This window comes from Dioscorea cayenensis, chromosome 10 (assembly GCF_009730915.1).
Source record: "Dioscorea cayenensis subsp. rotundata cultivar TDr96_F1 chromosome 10, TDr96_F1_v2_PseudoChromosome.rev07_lg8_w22 25.fasta, whole genome shotgun sequence".
Lineage (NCBI taxonomy): Eukaryota > Viridiplantae > Streptophyta > Magnoliopsida > Dioscoreales > Dioscoreaceae > Dioscorea > Dioscorea cayenensis.
This window is the reverse complement of record NC_052480.1, coordinates 14,617,257-14,638,924: the sequence shown is the minus strand read 5'-3', so window position 1 is coordinate 14,638,924 and position 21,668 is coordinate 14,617,257. Positions and strand designations below refer to the sequence as shown.

The 21,668-nt window shown below is 43.3% G+C and overlaps 1 non-coding gene across 1 annotated transcript; it reads right to left on the bottom strand.

Annotated features, from left to right (window-relative positions):
- Nucleotides 1–6,068: 6,068 nt before the first annotated feature.
- Nucleotides 6,069–6,175, bottom strand: LOC120271301. The gene has a single exon (XR_005539917.1). It is a non-coding gene; the product is annotated as a small nucleolar RNA R71 (small nucleolar RNA).
- Between the last annotated feature and the right edge of the window lie 15,493 nt (nt 6,176–21,668).

The following is a 21,668-nucleotide window of genomic DNA, read 5'->3' as shown; positions in this document are numbered from 1 at the left end:
ATATGAAGGTTTGTTCGACCAAGAGGAGGGCAATGAAGAAGTAATGACGCTTGGATCGATGGAAGAAATACCATCTACCCCGGGGATCTTGAAGAAGGTGCTCCGGAAAATGAAGAGGGCTAGGAGACGCCACCAGAAACACTCCAAGGCTGTTGGAGACGTACTTGAGCCAAAGAAGTTGGATGAACCATTGCTAGGTGGTCCCAAGCCCAATAATACACCCTCTACCCTCAAGAGACTCTGTACATCATCCTTTCAAGCCATGGGTAAGAGGGCAACCTTTATCTATGAACCCCCGTGAGGTAAGACAAGGTACGTCAAGCTAAGTGACGTTAAACAAGCGCTTCTTGGGAGGCAACCCAAGTGTTTACTGTTTTCTTATTTTTTTAGTTAGGTTGTTTGCATGAAAAAAATGTTAAGTGTTGGTGTCTAGATTTTTAGATGCTTGTGCTACGATTTTATTGTTGGTTTTTAAAGTCATTGTGTGTTTTCATGTGGAATTAGCAAAGTTTGGTCATTTGAGCTCTATTTCATGTTTTTCACTGGTAAAAAATTGCATAATAGAGCAGGCTCTGAGTGTGTAAACATGTTCAGAAATCTTCTGCAGAGCCTGCAGATTTTTCTAAGTCATCCAGAGAAAACAAACGGGCGTGTGCAATTTTCGCACGCCCGTGGATTTGGACTGCGAGCTCATCCAGAGAAGGTACAGGGGCGTGTAGTTGCCCCTGTGAACGACCATGCTATTGTCACACACCCGTGGGTAATTTCCGCACGGGTGTGTGAATTCTTGCAGAGTTGGGCGGATTATCCCGATAGCATACAAGGACGTGGACTTGCCCATGTGGGCGACCTTGTGAACCACGCACGGGCGTGGGTAATTTCCACACGCCCATGCAAAACTCTGCAGAGGAGTTCTCTCCATCCCGAGAAGACACAAGGGCGTGTGGCTGCCCCTTTGAGATGGGCATGTGAATGTCCACGCCCGTGCGGAATTTCCGCATGGGCGTGTGGAACACTTGGTATTTTTCTCGGATGTCCAGAGAAGCCACAGGGGCGTGCGGCTGCCCTGTGGGTCGGGCGCATAGGCGTGGGAATTTCACATGCCCGTGTGGATGCACAGAATTCCAAGAGACGTGATTTTTTCCTTAAAAATCTTGTGATCCGTCACATTTTTCATCTCTAGTCACCTGAAAACTACTTCTGATTATCTTTTCGACCCCTCATCGTCGTTTTGGAGGATTTTGCTTCACATATCGTACCGATTTTCAAAGTTTTCACATTTATTTATTCGGTAACCTTTTTATCCTCTTTTCCTCACCAACTCTTGTTTTTTCATAGAATAAATATCTTTAATTGAGAATTTTCATTTTTACAATGCATGGTGTATGTTTAGAAAGCATCTGGACGCGGTTCTAGGTTGAATTTTTGAGAGTTGTTGTACACCCGTGCTGGACTTTCACGCCCTACAGTTCCACATAGGTGTGAGTAATTTCCACTAGTCCGTGTGGAATTCTGCAGTATACTGCTTTTGAGCTTCTTTGATCATTTTCTTCTTTTGTATAACAGATATGGCACCTCGCGTGAAGAAGAATGAAGTAAAGCATCTCAGAATCACCCCACCAGAGCCACTACACTTAGATTTCTCAAATCCCGAGCATCAGACTCGATTTGAGAGACTTTCAGCACTCGGTTTTGGTCAGACTTGTTTCGTGGATTTGCAAGTGCTGAGAGATATTCAGCGGGGTGACGAGCTGGCTAATGAAATTGATGAGATGCTAGCAGTAGGAAGCTAGAGGAGGCTACTGATGATCTGTGAGCCAGCTTACCGCACATTGACGCTTGAGGTTTTAGTGTCATTTGAGTTTTGGTTGATGCATGGGAGATTTGACACTACGGATGCTATATAGTTTTTGGCATTCGGACATCCATTTTCCATGAGTGTTACTGAGTTTTCGATTAGGACGGGCCTGTATGATATCGCTTATACAGGTACAATGGAGTATGGACGATTACCGGCGGAGTTTCCAGTATTAGTGACCCCACATCATGCGTATAGGATTCTATGTGGACATGGGGAGTATGAACCGGGGTTGTCGAAGACCACTAGCCTATCCCGGTAGAGCTACCGGTATTTACAAGCAGTTATTAGCAGGTCTGTGCCAGGTCGAGCCGATAACACATCTGCTCTGACTAGGCAGGATCTTCTCTTTTTATACTCCATGGCCAGCAATGTGCCGATTCACTTGGGGTGCATATTAGCACATATTCGAAGGTACCAGCGTCAGTCTGTGAGAGTGGGTTTATTATTTGTTGGCCCCTACATTACCAGGCTCATTTTGGGAATGGGTTTGGGAGATGCTTTACGTGGTGCTAAGAGGATAGTTGCACCTACCCCTCTTGCGTTTGATACGATCAGGATGATGGGGTTGGTACAGAGATGTGGGCCAGCGGTCTATATTCTTGCTATAGCTACCCCAGAGACCGCCAGGAGTGAAGGAGTTACTGCGGAGGGTTCCCCGCAGATTCCCAGACCTGCCGTAGCACAGGGTCCTCGAGATTATGACCGTATTGAGAGGCTTGAGAGCATTGTGAGAGAGATTCAGACCGAGATAGAAGAGCTCCGCGCTATACAGATCGACTTTCAATGACACGATCTTATGGCCCGGTTCGACTTTCTATAAAATCTATTGTGATCCAGACCCTCAGTTCCTCCGGTACCCTCATCGTCTACTGCGGCACCAGTGGACCCACCATTTGCTTCTTCACCAGCTGCAGCAGCAGCACCGGAGCCTGAGGGCGACAACGACATTGGAATTTTATTTTTTTTTCTTTTATGCATTTTATTTTAGACTTGTTCATTCAGAAAGGATTCTCCTTCTGAATTTATTTTCAATTTGCATCTTGAATTGTATTCATTGTCTATCTTTTATATATTTGAGATATTTTGTTTTTGTTGAGCTTCACTGAACCCCCTCGTGTATGCGTGCAGATGGTCTTGTCATCTTGGGAATTGAGACTTAGTCATTGGCACGGCCAAGGTGCTGAGGCACTTGGCCGTGTGAGCTTCACAACCCATCGGAACACTACTCCCATGGAATTAGCTTGATCAAACACAAATCTAGGAGTCAGGGGAGTATTGTTTTGATTGCTTCTCCCACATTTGCTTTTGAATGATATACATTTTGAGTGAGTTTTGCATGTGTACATTGGGGACAATGTACAACTTAAGTGTGTGTGTGTGTGTGGGTGGGGGAGTTTCATAGTGCACACATCTTTTCTATTGTTTTTGATTGATATATACTTACATTGCCAATGGCGGTTCACCTTAGTTGCAAGGATTGTATTCTTGAGTTTAGGAGAATTTCTAACATTGAATGTTTTCATGCTCTAGTTCTTGCTTGAATTTCTAGGAATTTTTGCCCGATTTACACTTAGTGCACTACTCACTCTTTAAACTCTGTTGGAAACTCAAGTTTGATGTTAAAGGGACTAGTTATAGTTGTTTATTGTTTTAAATTCTGAAAAAAAAAAGTTTTATTGTTTATTTGTGCTTGTTGGGTGGAAAGAGCTACCACCTTTGAAGTATGAAGCTACTCTCATAAGTCGGATACTAGCTATGCCCTACGAATGTGAAGTGTTCATTCCTTATGTTGAGCATTACTTTTCTCGGGTTTTTACACTAATATGTGTGTTTTTATGTTACCTTTATGCAGGAAGGATTGTGAGGCCGAGTATGAAGGAAATAGGCCAATGTGGATCATAATGCAACAATTTTGGAGGAAATCTTGCTAAGGTTCAAACGCGAAGACATAGGTCAGGTGTGACATGCTAGAGTGTGTGCCAACCTCCTCGTATGCGAGTGGTAACATCCATTTGGAGGGGCACAAAGGCAGTCACATTCGAGCATTCTGACTTATGTACATAGAACAAGAGCTCCACCAACGTGTACACCATTGAAGAAGAAAGTGATCCACGACGTGAACGTGTTCCCGTTGCGTTACCCCGATAAAAGTATGGAATTGGGAAGCTATCTAGGTCTAATACTGTAGCAGAGCACTGTAGCAACATTATAGCATATACTGTAGAAACACTGCTCATAGGCAGCCGAGAAAGAAGGGAAACAGAGAATCCACACTGGCATGTGGAAATTATCCACGCCCGTGTGGAAATTCCGCACGGGCGCGTGGAGCACCCACGCCCGTGTAGTTGCCCAATTCCAGCCCTGTTTAAATCCGATTTAGCCCCGATTTTGGTATTCTTTTCACCATCTTTTCCCCAACTTGAGAGAGGGCTTCGGCTAGGGTTTCGAGGAATATTGGCGAAGGTTTTGTAGAGGTTCTATGGCTCTGACATCGTCTTTCCTTAGGAATAAGGTTGGTAGGGGAGCTTCCGTCGAGGCGTATCCTATACCGGACGAGGGAATCCTTGGACGACGAGTAGAGTACTTTTGACAAGACCATCGACACGACTATTGAGGGGGTTTCTTTATGGATTCATTGCTTTTACATTCTATTTCTTTGATTGTACTTAGCTCTATGGAGAGCTAAACCCCTAGTGGGTACTCGGGTATTGTGAACCCTAGGATGTATTTCTTTCTTTGAACCTCTTTATTATGCTTTCAATAAATTGATGTTTATTGTGAGTTCCAACCTTGAATGTTTGATTTTATGAACATTTCCCCTAGAGTGACACTAGGGTTGAGAATTCTTGTTGGTAACCTTGTGAGTGAGTGACACACAATGAGCGTTAGACAAAGCTAGGTTGGAGAGGGTTGAGAGGGTGAGTCGAGAGGTACAGGACCGTCCGCTTTCCCCTTCGGCGTGATAGATTCTACCTCCATTCATGGAGTTCTTTGTGGCCATAATAGAGTGAACGGTCTAGGGGATGAACTTCCGCTGGTGCTTAGTTGCGCGTGCAACGGAGTGAAGCGTTGAGGTGATCTTAGTATCTAGAGCTTAATTGTGGTTAGGGACCTTCCACCTGGACCAAAGGGTTAGGTCTATAATTAGGAAGAGATTTATCACTTGGAATCCCTAGAGCTCATTGCAACTCTATGCGAGTGGGAGGTGTTGAGATTGTTCGATTTCTCCTCTGGGAGATGTATAGAGTTAAGCATAGTTGACCATAGATTTGGGACTATGTAATTAAGGATTTCCACGACTCACCATTGCATTGATTAGGAAGCATAATAGATGGTTCTTGCACTTGAAACAATTATCCTAGGTGGAGCATTATTCGGGTACCCCATCTTTATCGATTGCCTTATCCCCTTCTTTACTTGTGCTCTCTTACTTGTTGTTTTTCCCTAGTCCCAGTGGATTCGATACCCGCTCACTCGGGATTATTACTTCGACAAACATGTGCACTTGCGGGATATACGCAAAGGGACGTTGTCAAGTTTTTGGCGCCGTTTCCGGGGAGTAGGCGTTTAGAGATACATTGCACTTTGTTTTCTTAGCTATTTCACCACACATTCTATTTCACGTCTTCTTATTCTATCATTGTTATGATTTTCTTTTTCTTTCTTTTTGGTGCAGCTCCAGGTTATTACCCGAGGGAATCCATCAATATTGATTGAAGGAGACACTGAGCTTGAACGTACACTTAGAAGAAAAGGGAAAGAACCTGTATAAGAACAGCATAATTCAGCTGATTTGGAAGGAGAGGAATCTGAAAACATGGCAGAACAGAATGAGCAACAGCGAACACTATCTGACTATGCCAGACCTTCAGTGTTGGGGACACAATCGAGTATTGTGCGTCCCCAGATTACAGCTCAGAAAATCGAGCTAAAGTCAGCATTCATCCATATGTTGTAGCAGTCCACACAATTTAATGGTTTGGCCGATGAGGATCCAAACAGTCACATAGAGAGCTTTCTCGAGGTGTGCGATATGCTGAAGATAAATGGGGTGACGGATGATGCCATCAAATTGAGAGCCTTTCCATTTTCCTTGAAGGGGAGAGCGAAGCAGTGGCTACACTCATTAACTAGAGTATCAATCACTACATGGGAGGAGATAGTATAAGCTTTTCTAGCCCGTTATTTTCCTCCCAGAAAATCAGCAAAGCTTAGGAATGAGATCTCATCCTTTGTTCAGTTGGAATTGGATTCTCTATTCGGGACATGGGAAAGGTTCAAGGAGCTCCTGAGAAAGTGTCCGCAACACGGATTCCTAGAGTGGATGATTGTTCAAACCTTTTACAATGGTTTGAACCCGAGTACAAGGCAACTCTTGGATGCGGCAGCAGAAGGTACCTTAGGTAGCAAAACACCCGATGAGGCTCATCAATTAATTAAGGAAATCGGGTTAAATAGCTACCAATGGAATGCCAGGGAGAAGAAAAAGGTGGCCGGTCTCCATGAAATTGATGTGGTAACCTCATTGGCGGCGCAAGTAGAGAGTCTTAGTAAGAAGCTAGATCTCATAGCTTCGAATAGGGTTGCGGCCATGACCAATTGCACCGGTTGTGGTGGAGGACATGCTCCCTCCGATTGCCCGATCGTTATTGGTGATGTTTCTTCAGTGGAAAATGTTGACTTTGTAGGTAATGGCATGAGTCCTCAAGGGAACCCATATAGCAATTCTTACAATTAAGGTTGGAAGAATCATCCCAACTTTTCATGGAGTAATCAAGGACCACAAAAGGCCATGGGGCCACCGGGTTTCCAACAACAATAATAAGCCCCTCAAGTGGAAAACAGAATTTCAGGCTTGGAAACCCGAATGATGGATTTCGAGAAGCAATTGGCTAGATTTATTCAATCTGTAAATACACGGTTTGAATCAGTCGAAGCTACACTGCAACCACACCGCCTCTTTGCACAACCTTGAAAAATCGGGTGGGGCAAATTGCGAAAGTCTCTCTCGTGAAAGGTCACATGGAAGTTTACCAAGCAATACGAAAACCAACCCTAGAGAACATGTGAAGGCGATCACTTTGAGAAGTGGTCGTGAGGTTAAAGGGAGGCTTCCGAGTGAGAAATTGAAAGAACATGCACCCGAGGTTGTCGAGGTTGAGGAGGGAGCAAAGAAAAAGAAAGAGGTGGCTTCCCCACCTTTCAAACCAAGAATCCCTTATCCCTCTAGATTGAAGAATGACCAAGGGGATGAACAGTATAAGAAGTTCTTGAGTTTATTCAAGTAACTCCACATCAATATTCCTTTTGTAGAGGCATTAGCTCAAATGCCTAAGTATGCGAAGTTCCTGAAAGACTTGTTGACTAACAAAAGGAAGTTGGAGGAGAGTGCTTCAGTGGTGCTAGATGCTTCATGCTCGCCGGTGCTGCAAAAGAACATGCCGAATAAGAAGAAAGACCCAGGAAGCTTCATAATTCCGTGTAACATTGGCAACTTAGGTGTGGAAATGGCACTGGCGGATTCAGGGGCAAGTATCAATGTCATGCCATACACTTTCTTCCAAAAGCTAGGCTTGGGAGAGCCTAGGCCTACTCGGATGACTTTACAATTGGCGGACCGAACAGTGCGACATCCTAGAGGTATCATTGAAGACGTTCTTGTCAAGGTGGACAAGTACATTTTTTCGGTTAACTTCGTAGTGCTAGGTGTCGATGAGGATGCGGATGTACCCTTGATACTTGGGAGACCGTTCTTATGGACTTCCAAAGCATTGATTGACATGGACGATGGAGAGCTCACATTGAGAGTTGGAGATGACAAACTCACTTACCGCCTTGCTGAAGCCATGCGGCATTCTCTCGATTTTGATGACAATTTGTATTTTCTAGACACTACTGATGAGCTTGTTGATGAATACATGCAGGAAATGTTCAGTCCGGACCCATATGAAGGTTTGTTCAACCAAGAGGAGAGCAATGAAGAAGTAATGATGCTTGGGTCGACTGAAGAAGTAACATCTACCCCGGGGATATTGAAGAAGGTGCTCCGGAGAATGAAGAGGGCTAGAAAACGGCACCGGAAATGCTCCAAGGCTGTTGGAAATTCTCATGAGCCAAAAAAATTGGATGAACCATTGATAGGTGGTCCGAAGCCCGATAATACACACTCTACCCTCAAGAGACTTTGCACATCATGTTTCCAAGCCATGGGTAAGAGGGCGACTTTCATTCATGAACCCCCGTGAGGTAAGACAAGATACGTCAAGCTAAGTGACATTAAACAAGCACTTCTTGGGAGGCAACCCAAGTGTTTACTGTTTTCTTATCTTTTAGTTTAGTTTGTTTGCATGAATAAATTGTTAAGTGTTGGTGTCTTAATCTATTAGATGCTTATGCTGAGATTTCCTTGTGAACTTTGAATTTTAATCATGTGGTTTCATGTAGAATTGGCGAAGTTTGGTTGTTTGAGCTCTATTTCATATTTTTCACTGGTAAAATTTGCATAATAGGGCAGGCTCTGAGTGTGCAAACATGTTCAGAAATTTTCGGTAGAGCCTGCAAGTTTTTCTAAATCATCCAGAGAAAACACATGGGCGTGTGGAATTTCCACATGCCCGTGGGGGTTGCACTGCGAGCTCATCCAGAGAAGGCACAGGGACGTGCGGCTACCCCTGTGAACGACCATGCGACTGTCACACGCCCGTGGGTAATTTCTGCATGGGCATGTGAATTCCTTCAGAGTTGGGCAGATTTTCTGGAGAGCACACAGGGGGGTGGACTGGCCGCTGTGAGCTTCCTTGTGAACTACGCACAGGCGTGGGTAATTTTCGCACGCCCGTGTGAAACTCTACATAGGAGTTCTCTCCATCCCGAGAAAAACATGGGGCGTGCTGCGCCTCGTGAGTTTGGCATGTGAATGTCCACGCCCGTGTGGAATTTCCGCACTGGCCGTGTATAGGGCAGCTTGGTATTTTTTTCTCGAATGTCCGAGAAACCACTGTGTGCAGGCCTTCCCCTGTGGGTCGAATGCATGGGCGTGGGTATTGATAAGTGCTTGTGCGATATGAATACGAAGCGTTCATTCCTTATGTTGAGCATTACTTTTCTCAGGTTTTTTACATTAATATGTGTGTTTTTATGTTACTTTTTACGCGGTAGGGGTCGTGAGGCCGAGTATGAAGGAAATAGGCCAATGTGGATCATAATGCACTTATTTTGGAGGAGATCTTGCTAAAGTTCAAACGCGAAGACTTAGGACAGGTGTGAGATGCTAGAGTGTGTGCCAAGCTCCTCGCATTCGAGTGAGCACATCCATTTGGAGGGGTACGAAGGCAGTCACACTCGAGTATTCCGTCTTATACATACAAGAACAGGAGCTCCACCAACATATATATCATTGAAGAAGCAAGTGATTCACGACGTGAACGTGTGCTCGTTTGCGTTACCCCGATGAAAGTATGGAATTGGGAGGTTATTTAGGTCGAAGACTGTAGAAGAGCAATGTAGCAACACTGTTCACAACCGACCGAGAAACCAGAGAAACAGAGAATCCACACTGGCCTATGGAAATTATCCACACCTGTGTGGAAATTCCGCAGACGGGCGTGTATACGTCCACGCCCGTGGAGTTGCCCGATTCCAGAGACTATTTAAAACCGATTCAGCCCCGATTTTGGTATTCTTTTCTCCATCTTTTCCCCAACTTGCGAGAGAGCTTCGGCTAGGGTTTCGAGGGGTATTGGCGAAGGTTTTGGAGAGGCTCCGACAAACCCGTGCACTTGCGGGATATACGCAAGGGGACCTTGTCAAGTTTTTGGCGCCGTTGCCGGGGAGCTAGGCGTTTAGAGATACTTTGCACTTTGTTTTCTTAGCTATTTCATCACATTCTATTCCATATCTCCTTATTCTATCATTGCTCTAATTTATTCCTTATTTCTTTTTGTTGCAGAAAATGATTAACATGTTTCAATCATTTGGCACTATCATGAGAATGGTTGAACACATAGAGTAGGAAGTTCAAACAGTTGCATGGAATAATACATCGTGTTATTCCTATCAAGGACAATGTACAACTCAACAGCCATTAGAAGAGTCGGTTGAAGAGTACATCGCCAGGATTCAAGGGCAAAAGCCGTGAGTTAGATAGTGTGATAAAGCAGTTTGAGGAATCCACGTTAGTGTCAATGAATGACCAATTAGATGAGAGTATAGAAAGAATCCTTGCTAGGTTTTGATTCTTCCTATCAAGATCGGAGGCAAGAACTCTTTTTCGAGTTGGAGTTGCTATTTCAAATTTGGAATTCGTGGAATGGACAAGTTGATATCGATCTTGCATTGTAAAAGAAATAGATCTCGGTGGATAAGGAAGAAAAGTAATCGTGAATATGAGGCGAATGATTTCGAGGAGATTGATAAATTGAAGGAGGGTAGCTTGTGGCCATCAATTGTTGAACCACCGAACTTGAGCTTAAAAACTCTTCCAAAGACATTTGGAATATGCATTTCTAATGGAGGACTCTAAACTCCCCGTAATCGTGGCGTCCGAACTTATCTCGCGGAGCAAAAAGGATAAAGCTTGTTAGCATGTTGAAAAAGCACAAATCAGCTATCGCATGGAAGATCTCCGACATTAAGGGTATAAACCCATCATTCTCCACTCATAAGATCCTAATGGAGGATGACTATAAATCTGTAATCCAACCTCAGCGAAGATTGAACCCAAATATGAAGGAGGTTGTTAAGGCGGAGGTAATAAAACTTTTGGATGCAGGAATCATCTACCCCATATCCGACAGCAAGTGTGTGAGTCCGACCCAAGTTGTCCCAAAGAAAGGAGGAATAACAGTAGTGCGTAATGAAAAGAATGAGTTAATCCCCACGAGGATAGTGACTGGTTGGCGAGTCTGCATTGATTATAGAAGACTAAATGATGTCACTCGGAAAGATCAGTTTCCTTTGCCATTCATTGACCAAATGTTGGAGCGATTAGCAGGACATCATTTCTACTATTTCCATGATGGCATGTCTGGATACTTTCAAATTCTGATAGCCCCAGAAGATTAGGAGAAACCCACATTTACTTGCCCTTATGGTACCTTTGCTTATAGAAGAATGCCTTTCGGGTTGTGTAACGCCCCTGCAACATTTCAGTGTTACATGACGGCCATTTTTGACGACTTTCTCGAAGATATTATGGAAGTTTTCATGGATGATTTTTCAGTGTTCGGGGACTCTTTTGATGCTTGCTTAAACAATTTGGAAAGAGTATTAGTGAGATGTGAAGAGACGAATCTCGTCCTTAACTGGGAGAAGTGTCACTTTATGGTGCAAGAAGGCATCGTCCTTGGACATGAGATTTCTCAGACAGGTATGGAGGTGGATAAGGTGAAGATTGAGATAATTGACAAACTTCCACCACCTATGAATGTAAAAGGGTTCCGTAGTTTCTTGGGTCATGCAGGTTTTTATAGAAGGTTTATTAAGGACTTTTCGAAAATCTCTCAACCGTTGACCAAACTTTTGGAGAAGGATACCCCTTTTGACTTCAGGAATGACTATCTGAATGCATTCAATGTATTGAAAGAGAAGTTAGTGCAAGCACCAATCCTGACAACACCGAAGTGGGATGAGCCATTTGAAGTAATGTGTGATGCTAGTGATTATGCAGTCTGAGCGGTTTTGGGGCAGAGAAGAAATAAGCAATTTCAACCGATCTATTATGCTAGCAAGACACTCACAAGTGTACAAGAGAATTACACCACTACTGAAAAGGAATTATTAGTAGTAGTGTATGCTTGTGATAAATTCAGACCATATCTCATCCTATCTAATGTCACCGTGTTCACAGATCATTCTGCACTCTGTTATCTCATGAACAAGGCAGATGCGAAGCCGAGATTGATTCTGTGGATATTATTGTTGCAAGAATTTGATATGGAAATCAAAGATAAAAAGGGGACAGAGAATGTGGTTGCCGATCATTTGTCGAGATTAGAAGGTTGTGAGGGGCAAGAACCGACAAGCAAGGAAGTTAATGATTTTTTCCCCGAAGAACACCTTTATGCGGTACAGGAATTAGAACCAGAAGATACCCCATGGTTTGCGGATTTTGCAAATTATCTGTTAGGAAAGGTATTGAGGCAGGGCTTAAGCTTTCAACAGAAGAAGAAATTTTTCAGTAATCTAAAGAATTTCATCTGGGAAGATCCGTACCTGTTCCGTATTTGCGCAGATCAGGTGTTGCGAAGGTGTGTTTCTAGGGAGGAAGGGTGGAACATCATTGCGCATTGTCACTCAGGCCGAGTGGGGGGCACTATGCGTCAAGTCGAACTGCAGAGAAGGTTCTAGCTGTTGGGTTTTATTGTCCGACTTTATTCCAAGATGTTCATCAATTCGTTTTATGATGTGATAGTTGTCAAAGGACTGGAAACTAATCACGAAAGGATGAGACGCCTCAAAATCCTATGCAATTTTGCGAGGTGTTTGATGTATGGGGAATTGATTTCATGGGACCATTTCCAAAGTTCAATGGCAATCAATACATTTTGGTAGCAGTTGACTATGTTTCCAAGTGGGTGGAAGCCAAGGCTCTTCTAACTAATGATTCAAGAACTATGGTGACATTTCTTAAGAAGTTATTTGCTCGATTCGGAACTCCAAGAATTATCATTAGCGATCGGGGAACACATTTTTGTAACACACAATTAGCGAAAGTGTTAAAGCGTTATGCGGTTCATCATCGTCTTGTGACACCTTACCATCCACAAACAAGTGGGCAAGTGGAGGTTACAAATAGAGAGCTCAAGAGAATCTTAACTAAAACAGTGGAACAAGGTAAACGAGATTGGTCTCAAAGGTTGGATGACACACTTTGGGCTCATAGAACAGCATACAAAACACCAATATGGACCACTCCTTATAATTTAGTGTATGGAAAATCTTGCCATTTACCGTTAGAGTTAGAGCACAAAGCGTATTGGGAAATTAAATTGATGAATTTTGACTTGTGCAAATCTGGAGAGCAACGAATATTACATCTCAATGAGCTAGATGAATGGAGGATGAAGGCATATGAGAATCCAAGGATATATAAGGAAAGAATTCGAAAGTGGCATGACAAGCATATTAAAATCCCGAAAGACTTTAAGGTCGGTGATCAGGTGCTACTATTCGACTCCCGTCTACGTTTATTCCTGGGGAAACTTAAATCAAGATGGTCTCGACCCAGTATACTCGTGAATCAAGTTTCACCTCATGGAGCCATTGAGATCAGCCATTCAGAAAAGGACACATTCAAGGTGAATGGACATAGACTAAAACCATACCATGGCGTAGAAATTTGCAGTGATAATAAAGAATTATTTTTCCTCCATGAACCCCCGTGGAGGTAAGAAAGATACGCTAGCTTAGTGACGTTAAACAAGCGCTTCTTGGGAGGCAAACCCAAGTGTTTACTATTTTTTTGTACCTTTTTAGGTTTAGTTTATTTGCATGAATAAATTGTTAAGTGTTGGTGTTTCAATTTTTGAGTGTTTGCGCTGCGATTTTATTGTGGGTTTTTTTTTAAAAAAAGAAGAATTCATTATGTGTTTTGTTGCAAATTGGCAAAGTTTGGTCATTTGAGTTCTATTTTTGTGTTTTTAATCTGTAAATTTTTGCATAATAGGGCGTGCCTCGAGTGTGTCAACATGTTCAGAATATTTATAGAGAGCCTGCAGGTTTTTCTAAGTCATCCAGAGAAAACACACGAGCGTGGGGAATTTCTGTACACCGTGGATGTCTACTGTGAACTCATCTAGAGAGGTCACAGGGCGCGGTCGCCCTCGTGGATAACCATGCGATCGGGCGCACGCCTGCGGGTACTTCCGCGACGGGCGTGTGTCTTCCTGCATAGTTGGGCAGATTTTCCCGAGAACACACAGGGGCATGGACTCGCCCCAGTGGGTGACCTTGTGAACTACACACGGGCGTGGGTAATTTCTGCATGCCCGTGCGAAACTCTGTAGGTTGCTTCCTCCATCCCGAGAAAACACAGGGCCGTGCGGCTGTCCCCTGTGAGTTAGGCATGTGATCAGTCCCACGCCTGCGCGGAATTTCCGCACGAGCGTGTATACTTTTCTCTCAGATATCTAGTAAGGCCACAGGAGCATGCGTCTACCCCTGGGAACCCATCATTTGAGGGTGCACGGGCGTGGATGAATCTCGCACGCCCGTGTGGTTCTTCAGGATTTAAAGGACCATCCGCTCTCCCAATACAAGAGTCACACCCTTCTCCTCAAGTAACCCTAAACCACCCAAAGAGCATTTTTCTGACATTCTTGTCCCCAGCTACTATTGTGTTCGAGTGGATTGATACAACATTGTGTGGATTGTAGCAATGTTTAAGTGCAGTTCATCGGTAAGCCTTGATTTTCTCTCTTCTTCAATTTCGTTGTACTCTAACTCGATTATCTTGCGATTGAAATGGTCAATACGCATCGTTTTCTTGCTAAACTAATTATCATTTGTTTCTAAGACGATATGGAAGTGAAATAGAGAGGTGGCATGGATATTGGCTACAAGGGCGCGGCGGTTTCCACGCCTGGGATGCGACACGGGCGCAAGTGGAATTTTCCGCACGACCGTGTGTTCTCATTTTTTCTGCAGTCTGAATGGAACTGATTGATTTTCCTTTTTTAATACATACAGGTTTGGCTACCAAATCGAAGAAAAATAGCTAAGCGACCTCGAAAGCCCTGCCCTCGAACCGAAGTTATGGAATTCACACTCCCTGCGCATCAAGCTCGGTTTGGGCGGTTAGAGAAGCTTAAGTTTGGTCAAACGCGAATCGCAGATGTTGAGTTACTTAGGAAGGTACAACTAGCAGATGATATGGCTGACGAGGTCGAGAAATTTTTATTGGTCAGTAATTGGCACAAGTTACTGAACATTCGTGACCCTGCTATCCACACACTTACATTGGAGGTATTTGCTTCATTTGAGTTCGACCGCTCTTATGCTCATTTTGATAGTGTCGATGCGATTCAGTTTAGAGCTTTTGGGCACCATCATAGTATGAGTGTCACAAAGTTTTCCACTAGACTTGGTCTTTATGATGACGAATATACTGAAACTGAGGAGTATGAGAATCTCCCAATTGACATGACGGGTTTATCTCCCATTAAGGCGTATTCATTATTATGTGGAAAGGGGCGCTATGAACTGTGGAGTGTCTAAGGCCTCATGTTTATCTCGACCCAGTTACAGTTATCTTCACGCCATCATAAGCAGGTCAGTGAATGGGCGTGGTGATAGTATCGGAGTCATCAACAAGCAAGAGCTTATGTACTTGTACTCCATGGTTTGAACGAACCGTCCATCTCGGGGACACATTTTTAGCAGTAGTATTTGAAAGCATCAAGGACAATATCCTCGATTGGGTGTCATCTTTCTCGGGTCCATATATTACCGGACTCATTGTGGGGATGGGTTTATAGACAAAATCAGCGGAATCTGAAAGCGATAATACCAAAGCACCACTTGGGTTAGAGACCATGAGGCTCATGGGGTTGATCCAAAAATATTCAAATGGTGTCTATGTGTCTGAACATACCATTCAAGATGAAGCCGGGGCATCTCGGTCCCGCCTCCCGAGCCACAACCAACACCGATGGAGACCGAGACACCTCCAATGCGGAGGAACCACCCCGCTGCATATAGTTCCACCATCTCGAGCCCATGATTGTTTTGAAAGGCCTCGAGAGCACCTTGGGAGTGATACTGGACAGAGGTGGGCTGAAGCTCGAGCGAGATTGCCGAGATTGGGGCTACGTGAGGCTACTCAAGACACGTGAGTTCATGGCACGCTTTCGACATATTACAACAGATCCTAGAGCGAGACGTTGCCTCATCATTTGTCCCTGCACCGAGGACTCTTCAGCCCCTCGCTTTCTCCAAAGATCTCCATCCTCGACCCCAAAGACCTGGAGGACCCACTATATGCTTCCACTTCAAAGAAGCAGTAGAAGTGGAGTCCCGAGAGTGACTCCGACACTTGACCTTTCTTTTTACTTTCATGCATTTTACTTTATTTTATTTTCTTGTTCTTAGATTCTGTTCACTCGTAGACGATTTTTCCTTCCGAGTTTACGTCTATTTTTGCATTATCGAGTTGTATTCATTGCTTCATCTTTTATACACTCGAGTTATTTTTTTGTTTTTTTCTTGAGCTTCACTCGAACCCTCTCGTATGCATGCAGGATGGTCTTGTCATCTTGGGGAATTGAGAGTTAGATCATGGGCACGGCTCAAGGTGCTTTCGGGCACTTGACCGTGCTGAATCTCACGACCCGTTGGAACACTACTCGAATGAATTTAGCTTCATCAAACGCAACACTAGGAGTCGTGGGAGTATTGTTTTTGATTAGCTTCTCCCACATCTATTTTTTTGAATGATATATTTTTAGAGTGAGTCTTTTGCATGAGTACATTGAGGACAATGTACAACTTAAGTGTTGGGGGGAGTTTCATAGTGCACACATCTTTTCTATTGTTCTTGATTGATATATGCTCACATAGCCAATGGCGGTTCACCTTAGTTGCAATGTTTGTATTCTTAAGTCTAGGGAGAATTTCTAACATTGAATGTTTTCATGCTCTAGTTCTTGCTTGAATTTCTAGGAATTTTTTTGCCCGATTTAAACTTAGTGCACTACTCACTCTTTTGAACTCTATTGGAAACTCATGTTCGATGTTAAAGGGACTAGTTAGGTTTATTTTCTTGTGCTAATTCAAAAAAGTGAAAAAGAAGGAACAAAAAATAGTTTTTATTGTTTATTTGTATTTGTTGGGTGGAAAGAGCTACCACCTATGAAGTATGAAGCTACTCTCACAAGTCGGGATACTAGTTATGCCCTAATGAGAGAAAGAGCTATCTCATAGGATGAGTGAAAGCTACCACTCCGGGTAGAAAGAGCTACCACCTCGAAAGTGTGAAAGCCACCTTAGCGGCCGCTTTGGAAAGGGCTACCTTAGAGGATGTGTTAAGCTACTATCATCTTTTAAAATTTTTATCACTTTTGTAGATAAATAATTCTCTTATACTTAGAACTTTGAGGAGTATAACTTGGGGTGTTTTTGAGTGAGTTCACACACTTACACGAAATTCGGGTTTGTTGTCCTTTTTGATTCAAGTTTTTAGCTAGAGCATTCCTTTTTTGTATTTAGTGTTCAAACTTTCCTTACTTGTAGAATACTTTCTTTGTATATCTCGGTGAACCTAAGGCCAAGCACTTTCAATATTTTCTTCATTGATGTACAGAATGTTTTAATGTTTGCTTGAGGACAAGCAAAAGCTTAAGTGTGGGGGAGTTTGATAAGTGCTTGTGCGATATGAATGCCGTTCATTCCTTATGTTGAGCATTACTTTTCTCAGGTTTTTACATTAATATGTGTTTTTTTATGTTACTTTTTACATAGGTAGGGCTGTGAGGCCGAGTATGAAGGAAATAGGCCAATGTGGATCATAATGCACTTATTTTGGAGGAGATCTTGCTAAAGTTCAAACGCGAAGACATAGGACAGGTGTTGAGATTGTTCAATTTCTCCTCCGGGACATGTATAGAGCTAGGCATAGTTGACCTTAGATTTGGGACTATGCATGTAAGGATTTCCATGACTCACCATTGCATTGATTAGGAAGCATAATAGAGAGTTCTTGCACTTGAAGCGATTATCCTAGGTGAAGCATCATCCGAGTACCCCATCTTTATCGATTGCCTTGCCTCCTCCTTACTTTTGCTCTCTTACTTGTTGCTTTTAATTTTTGAGAATTGAATCATTACCATACTTATCATTGTTGATACTCCACATAGCTAAGAATCGAATTAAGTGTCTTTACTCCCTACTCCCTTTGGATTCGACCCCGCTCACCCGGGATTATTACTTTGACAAACCCTTTCACTTGCGGGATATAAGCAAGGGGACCTTGTCAAGGGGCAGTACGCTTGATTGAGAATGATTTCTAGGGTCCGTACATCACGAGATTGGTTATGGATATGGGTCTTCTGACCTCAATTCGGGGGATTGAGAAGGCGAGTATACCTGCTCCTTTGGTCATAGAGATGCTGCACCTGATGGGGATGGTTTGCAGGGTCTGATCTGGAGTTTATGCCATAATTATGCCAGCTCCAGAGATAGCTGAGGGGATGATGATGACGCCGATGCTTCTCAGCCTCCCCCTGAGTCTCAGCCATCACCGATGGAGATCGAGGCACCTCTTGCGGCAGAGGATCCATCCCCAATACTCATGTTTTCACCATCTCGAGCCCATGTTCGATTTGAGAGGGTCGAGAGTGTTGTGGGGGGTGCTTTGGATAGAGATCACTGAGGTCCGCGGAGAGGTTGCTGAGGTCCGGGCTACACAGGCCTCGCAGTATACACAGTTCATGGCAAGTTTTGATACGCTACAGCAGATTTCTGAGCGACACATTGCCTCATCTTTTATTCTGAGACCTCGGACTCCCCCGGCATCTCCAGCATCTCCATCACCTAGTCCAGTGATCGCTTCCTCTCAAGTGTACGAGATCGCCAAGTAATACCCCTCGTGCAAGCACGAGGGGGTCGTATTCCCAAGGGCCAGAGAAGCTACTCTTACTTCCTCTTCGCTATGTTGTTTAACCTCCAAGTTTGAATATGATAGTGATAAAACAAATAAACAAGTAAAATGCAAATAAAATGCTAACAATGAAGGCAAGATACGGGGGATAATCAAGGAAAGAAAGCGGTCGCGGATGAGGATCCTCTTCGGGGCTACTAAAGTGTGTAGGATGCCAGAACTAACATGCAATTGGCCAGTTGGACCGAGAAAACCCTAGATTAGGTCAACCCGATGGTCACGGCAATTGATCCTAATCCGGTACGAGTATTGGATATGGAATCTCTTCCGCCCAAATTCTCCTACGATTGCAATGGGAAAGGTGGTTTTCTCAATTTAGGGTTAGAATACAAACTAATACTTAACCCTAGAATTGGAGGGGTATAAATACCCGATGGTCACGGCATATTTATACATGTTTCCCTTCCAAACTTTGTGAGTCTAACACTAGGGCAATGTTCATGCGATCTAGCATTACGTAAGAATTGATACACCGAGTTCTTATGCATACCAAAGCATTCAAATACACCAAGCAAGGATCACAAACAAGCCAAAATACAATAGAAAGAACTAAGCATCCATACAAGCATAAGTTCACCCCTAAGGTTCACTTACATCCGGTGACCTTGCGGTTTAGTTATTCCTTGTTATCAAATACACAAGAAACCCATGCAAACAACCAAACCAAACATGAGAAACATTCCTTCAAAGAATGATGGCCGGAGAAGCTTACAAAGACGCCACACAAGAGGTGGCTTCTCTTGTCTTCAACCTCCTCTACACAAGCCCTAGGAGTAGATCTCGCCCAAAATTACGCTCTCCTCGTCGAATCCTCTGTGGAAATGCCCTCAAAACCTTACTTGTAGCTCTGATTTGGTATGGTGGTGGTGAGCTCCAAGAAGAAGGCTTCCCCCTCTCGAAAGAAACCCTAACAATGTTTACAAAAGGATGAACTCGGGCTTCCCTGCGAGTTGCCTCACGCTCACAATACTGCCTGTGAGGATGGTCATAATATTGCCTGTAAGGAAATCCAGACTTAGACTTTTTCTAAAATTTTCATGTTCCAGGCAGGCTGCTAAGTGCATGTACAGTGCCCGGGTCCAAAAATGACGTTTTCGATGTCTATTTCTTCTTACATTCCATCGTTGAGCTCACCTAGGCCTCCTTTGTGCCTGAAACATGAAATAAAATGATTAAACCATAAAAAAGGCATCGAGTTCTCAATTAAATATAATAAACATGCGCATTGGTACGTATAAAATACATACATTTATCCTTTTATCAAACATCTCCACACCTAAGTGTTTGCTTGTCCCCAAGCAAACAAACATGAAGAACAGGGGCAAGAAGATAAATGGCTAAATGCATGACCTCAAGCTCAAGCATAAAGGACTCCACAAGCACGAATGGACAAAAATCAAGAAGTGAGTTGTTCAATGAATAGTGAAGTGATAATAGTTCTGTCTCATCTAGAGTGCTCTTGTGAGTGTGTGTGCTAACACCCCCTTGACCTCCACACCCTGGATTACCCCAGTATGCCCATTCACCCCACACAAAATGAAAATGACATTAAGACGCTAAAGACATCCTCAATACTCAATTAAGAATCCTTTGGTTCCTAGGTAAAACTCTAACTTTCAAGTGACTACGCAGCAAGCATCAGGGGAACAAGAGATATACTTTATTTCTTTCACACATATATACAACATACAATTTTTTTTCTTTCGAGTCTGACTAACGTAGACTTCACAATAACTTTTTACAATCTTTCTGAAGGATGCACATGTTGATTAGGTACAAGAGCCACCCAACATACTCGAATACAGTCTACATAGACGCATTCATGCTATACTAGCAGAGGAATACTGTCATAGACTCTTTTTTTTTTTCAATTTTTTCAATTTTATCATTTTTTTCTTTTTCTTTTTTTCACATGCACATACTGTATCTCATGTCCCCAAGTATAAAACTTGCTACAATAGTTCACTTTAAGGTAGAGAAAACAATAAAGGAACTCAAAAGCACTTAAAAGTGCATTGAAGATAGAATTTAACAAATTAATGGCAAAATCATAATGATGGGTTGGTTGGAATGTACAAGGTGAAAGTGCTCGTGAACATGTATAAAGGTGCACAAAAGATGAAACAGATCTACATTCAAGCACAGATAGAGTACAACTCACAACTATCATTCTACCAAGCTAGGAAGTCCTTAACAATGAAATCATAGCTATCATTGGTGATTCAAGCATGCAACCATGCCCACACCGAAAGTTGTACATTGTCCCCAATGTTACTAAATCAGCAGAACAAGGGGGGAAAGATAGGCAATAAATACAAGGAAATGGAGTAAGAAACTTCCCCAGTCAGGTGATGAAGAGATTGACACTCGGGTCCGGACGTAGGGAAAACTAGTGTGATGACAACCTCGAGTGTGCCGTGACTTGAACAATGGCCCCGAAAGCAACAAAAAACACTGATCACACTTCTTGAAGCAACAATAATAGAGAGTAGCGCAAAAGCAAGGTTTTAAATTGATAAAAAAAAGTTTAGTAAGGCGGAACCCTAACTAACTCCCAAAAAAAACACACTACAATGACAACACAAAAGTACAATCAAGACAAAGAAATAAATAACAAAAATAGATAAATATCCATGTGCTGGGTGCTTAGAGATTAGGTGGAAATGATGATGCCACAAAAGTGGTAGCTGCAGAGGTGGTGCCAACTGATGAGGATGAGCTGCGCAAGAATGTTAATATATTGGCGGTGTTGCTCTCAATGCGGCTCAGTGATGCAACCAGGTCTCGGTGTCCTTGCTCAAGCACCTGTAGCTGCTGGTAGACCTCAGTGCGAAATTCTTCAAATCTTGCTTCTAGAGAAGGTCTACGTGACCTTCATTCCTGCTCGAGTTCAAATTCAGGCTCAGACTCAGAAGTAGACTCAGCATCCTGTGAAGGGCCGGTGTCTTGTGCATTTGTTCGATGACACTGTGTAAGCTTGTAACCACCACCCCGTTTTTCGACCATCCCAATGCATACTAGAGTCTGAACCCAAGTGTGGCGATAGTGCCAACAACAGTCATGCCCTGGGTACTCTCAATAAGGCCCATGCCTCTAATCATTCGTGTGATGTATGGTCCGACAAAAATTGCCGCAAGGCGGACAAACTGCCCC